The following is a 5,361-nucleotide window of genomic DNA, read 5'->3' as shown; positions in this document are numbered from 1 at the left end:
CTAACAACCTGTTTCTTTTCTCTTCTTTTATTTTGAATATTTTATTTTTGGACATAACGAGAAAAGTTACCTTTGGTTCTGTTCTTACAATCTTTCATTAGCTTCAGGTTATTCTATGCTGCAGTTTTCCTACAAAGTGAAGTTGGTTGGGCATGTTCTTTCTTGATGACCTGACTTCTCTTTTCGTCTCCTACCCCTGTGATGGCAAACCTATGGCACACGTGCCCAAAGTGGCACATGAAGCCATGTCACCCGACACGCGTGCCTGTTTTTCTGGGTTTCTGGCGCACATGTACATGCAATGATTATCTGCCCTTCGTGAACACAGCAGTGCCGAAAACCGGTGTGTGCATGCGCGCCGGCCACTGATCATCAGGTGTGATCATGCACACCAGAACCCGGAAGTGCAGCTTTTCTGGAGCACAATCCCTTTGCACGTGTGGCAGTGCTGAAAACTGGCCTGCGCATGCACACTGGCCAGCTGATCATTGGACACACATGCACACCAGAACCCAGAAGTTCGGCTTTTCCAGAGCACAGCCCCAACGAGCGAGCGAGCGAGCATGATGTTTCCACATGACCTTTCGGCACTCGGTGCTGAAAAGGTTCGTCATCACTATCCTACACCACTTTTTTTGATTTTCAACCTTTCATTAACTTTTTTTGTGCAACCACTTTGGTAACTTCTGCTGTCTCTCCCACCCACTCCCCACGCACATACTCATTGGAAATGTGCATTTAGTATCTATGTTATGAATTCTTACACGCTTTGAACTCTTTTTCCCACAAGGTTCTCCTGCAGTGGAATCCTATTTATCTTTCTCCTGAGTTCATTAAAATCTGCTTCTTTAGAGCACAAGCCTGATGCAACCTTAGTTTGCCTTATTATCAAGAATTCTAGTTTACATAACACTCCCCCACCCCTTTATTTTTTTCAGGGATCAATCTGAATCATATTTGAAGAAAGCAAACCCAGCCTTCCACCATCAAAAACTAATGTTTTGGTTCAGTGATTATCAAAAGGATGACACCGTGGATACTTTCTGTTTAATTCTCCTTCCCTCCATCTGTTTGCCTTTCCTGTTTATGCTAATGAGGAGCAGAAACTCTGTATATGATAATGTCCTTTTGAGAATATCTATTGCATTTATTTTAAAAGGAGAGAGAGAAAGAGAGAGAGAGAGAGAGAGGCAGGCGGGGGGGGGGAGAAAACACAGTTTTTGCAAGGCAGTCTTTACTTTGTTTCAAAGGCATTTTAAATGAACAACAAACCATTTCTTTTGTTTGGAACAAACAATCTCTACTGTATTGCAAGAGTGAAACTAGAGTATGCTGCTAAATATGTTGTTTCACTAGCCTACGCACTGATTTGTAAAGTATGCTTAATTTGATATCATTTCATTTGGGAAAAATGTTTAATTTTTTTTTTTAAAGAATTAGTACATAATCTGGGAATGCTATAAAACTGGTGAAATAGAAAGAACTGGCAAGGAACAAAATAATGACTTCTTGGCTAAGAGAATAGGAACACTTTTTTAAAAAAACTCAGACATATGTAATAATAATATTATTCTTGTTACTCTGAAATAATTGCATTTGAGAGAAGGAATTAATTAACTGTGTAGAAGGCATAATTTACTACATGCAAAGCGTTCACAGGGATTTTGGGGGCACTGTCATTTTGAGTTGGCAGCTTGCACAGACTTGACATGTTTGGGGGATTTCCCCCCCCAATGTTTCTATTTTTAAATGGGTAACTAAAAATGTAATGTGTGAACGCAGCAACTGATTTTACAGGAACAGTCTTCAAAAAGCCAGAACTGGTTGTGATTCCCTTTTTAAATAGGGTTCTTTCAAATACCCATTTGGGGCAGTGTAATATGAGAAATGCCTTGGAGGGCTGCTTTTACTGTGGTGTTTTAATGCTTTGTCCTGTAGGAATATCCCCTCTATGATTGCATATAGTAGGACAGCAAACACCTCTCCATTCCAGAGGTGGGTTTCAGCAGGTTCTGACCAGTTCTGGAGAACCGGTAGCGGACATTTTGAGTAGTTCGGAGAACCGATAAATACCACCTCTGAATGGCCCCACCCCCATCTATTCTTGCAGTAACCTTCCCCTGGAGTGAGGAGGGAATGGAGATTTTGCAGTATCCTTCCCCTGCCACACCCACCAAGCCACACCCACAGAATCAGTAGTAAAAAATTTTTTGAATCCCATCACTGCTCCATTCCTTTGAAAACATCTGGCTTTGTTAGTTTTATGAACGGAATGGATTTTGAAGACAAAGTAGTGGGATTGGAGGGAGAAGGCCCTGGACCCGGGTCACATACCTATTTAGCCACAAACTTCCTTGATAGACCTCAAAGTGGAGTCAGCTGTACAGCAGGATGCTATAAGGTACAGGCTGTATATGGAAGGGGTATCATTCGGAAAGAAGTTGTGATGAATTCTCTATTATCACAGAATGGAGAAGATTCTCAGCAACAGAATCACAACTGGGGATCCAGGAAGAAAACCTTCTTTGCCATTTCCCCCACCCTGTGGAATATTTTTCCCTGAGAGATGAGGTGGCAAGGTGGCTCTGTGCCTTTGCTTAGAGGTCTCCCGAAAAGCACGCTGCCATGAAAGCCCTCCTGCCACCTTTTAATTAACTTTTAATATTAATTTTTAATCCATTTAAATTGTAAATTTTATGTTTTAATATTTTTTCACTTGTACACTACCCAGAGTCCCTCTTTGAAAAATATGGGCAGTCTCAAAAATAAATAGATGATAGATGACAGATAGATGGTTGATAGGTAGGTGGATGATAGATAGATAGGTAAATAGATAGATAGATAGATAGATAGATAGATAGATAGATAGATAGATAGATAGATAGATAGAGGGGCCGGATAGCTCAGGCTGGTAAAGCCTGTTATTAAGAACACAAAGCCTGCAATTATGCAGGTTCAAGCCCGGCCCAAGGTTGATTCAGCCTTCCATCCTTTATAAGGTAGGTAAAATGAGGACCCAGATTGTTGGGGGGGCAATAAGTTGACTTTGTAAAAATATACAAATAGAATGAGACTATTGCCTTATACACTGTAAGCCGCCCTGAGTCTTCGGAGAAGGGCGGGGTATAAATGTAAACAAAAACAAAAAAAGATAGATAGACAGACAGACAGACAGACAAATGACAGATAAAACTAAATAAATAAATATCTTACATTAAAGAGAGGCCGATTCTTGTTGAATGGTTTTGGAAAGGTGATACTACCCATTCATTGGATGTAAAATGGTATCTTCTCCATCACCGACCAAAGCATATTTTCCTTGTACAGAATTTGAACACTTTCTCGCTCTGCATTTTACTTATCTGTCATAATTTAAAAAATAAATGCTAATAAATCTAATATATGCCATGAACCCCAAATTCATCTTAATTGATCAATCCATTCATTAAGTTTGGGATCCCTGTGTGAGAACTACATGCCTGCCAATGTGAAGTTTGGGATCCACCAAGGCTAAACTTTTTAACTTTTAAAACATTGTTTCTACTTTTAAAAAATTATAAAGAAAGTTGGCAGGGTACAATACAAAATACTAGTCTCCAGAATAATGTTTTGTTTTCTAGGACACCCCGAAGCTCTGTATAATTTTCATAGCTCTTTTTGAAAATAAAATCTGTAAGTGTCTTCAGGTCAGTGCTTCATTTATAAATGTAGCTACTTGCTGAAGGGAAAAAAAGATAGATAGAGACTGGTGTTGATCCTGAGAATTAGAGAGGGAAAAGGAGGATTACCTCATTAGTTTGTCTTCTGGTAAATTGGTAGCCACATTTTGTGAATGGCAAACACTCTGTCAGGCCTGGAAGCCATCTTTTGCACTGGGCCTTCAGGCCTGCCACATTTACTACTGTGGGAAATTTGGGAGGCGGAATTGTATGGAGCATGGGTGATATATAGTCATAATAACATTCCTTTCTCAGAGAGTCAATGACATTTTGCCCTGCACCTGGATGGATGAAACTGGGAGGCATCTCCAGTTGGGACGGTGTTTTGATTGGACCATGTGATGGACATATGGATTGCTGGGCAGGGACTTAAACTTTCCTTAGGGTGGGGAAAACCTGGAAGCTTTCAGATTCGGGTTTTCCCTGATGTGCCAATATGACATCTCTAACAAAATGGAACTTTGAGGAAACTGAAGCCTTGGAGTTTTCTTTCGCTGGGGGTGGTTACTTGGAACCCTCACACATGGCATCCCTTTTATCCAGACGCCCATGCCAGACCTTACAATGCCAAATGTGACCACTACTCTGAAAAGAAGGGGGGTTTTCTCCTCTCAAAAAGACTTCAGTAGCCACAGGGTGCAAAGAAAACAGAGGTCAATCAAGGATGAACATGTATACTTTTCTAGGAAAGTTAGATTAGAAAGCAAATATATGATTTAAAATGTGGAACATTCTATAGATGAGGAGGAGGAGGAGGATTTCTTTGATTTCTACTTTTTTGCTGACCGGGCAGTTATGCCACTCTCCCATCTGAAAATACTAATTAAAATACAATATAGTGTAATGACTGTAATAGTTATAAATTGTTGTTAGGTGGCATTACGCCATTGTTTTCGGAATTTAAAGGATGGTTCTGAAAGAGAAATTTCCCCCTTTTCCTTCTTTCATCCTCTACTGCAGAGTGGAGAAATTACTATTGATCTCTGACACTAGTTTGCATTCTTATAGAAACAAACAGAAGAAAAATAATGTTAAAAAGCCAACTTACACAAAAAGATTTTCAGTAAAGAAAGAACAAGAGGCATTTTTAGTCCTATAAATTCTAACAGTAAAAGCCTGTTAAGGAATCCAAAAGAAATGAAATAAATCCTGCATGGTTATTTGTTAATATGCATGATGATGATGACGATGATGATGATGTGTTTCTCCAATGTTGCCATTGTCAGGTTCCCAATGATAGTTGAATGCCTTTGGAGGCTGTGGTTTGTTTTGGCCAGGACGCATTTGGAAGTGTGAGGGATAAAAAGGAAAAGAAAGAATTTATTTACCTCTTAGTTTGAGGGCTAAACAATAAATGGAAGTCACAAATGTTACCTTTAATAAACTAATTTTAGAGATCCGTAGCAGCAGCTGGTACCCTGAATGGGTTTTGCTAGAAATTTGTCATATAGAAGAAATGTGGTAGTATACCAGATTGCCCTGCAGCCTTTCAATTGCAATTTAATATAGAATCAGTTACTAACTTACTCCACACACAAAACTATACCTATGGAATAGGATCTGTGGGTGGGAAAAGTCACTGAAAGGCACCATGAATGAGGCATTCAAAATCTGTGGTGATCCATTTGGTTGAAGGGAAAGG

Source organism: Ahaetulla prasina, chromosome 2 (genome assembly GCF_028640845.1).
Source record: "Ahaetulla prasina isolate Xishuangbanna chromosome 2, ASM2864084v1, whole genome shotgun sequence".
NCBI lineage: Eukaryota > Metazoa > Chordata > Lepidosauria > Squamata > Colubridae > Ahaetulla > Ahaetulla prasina.
The sequence above is the reverse complement of the archived record's forward strand: the minus strand, read 5'-3'. Positions refer to the sequence as shown.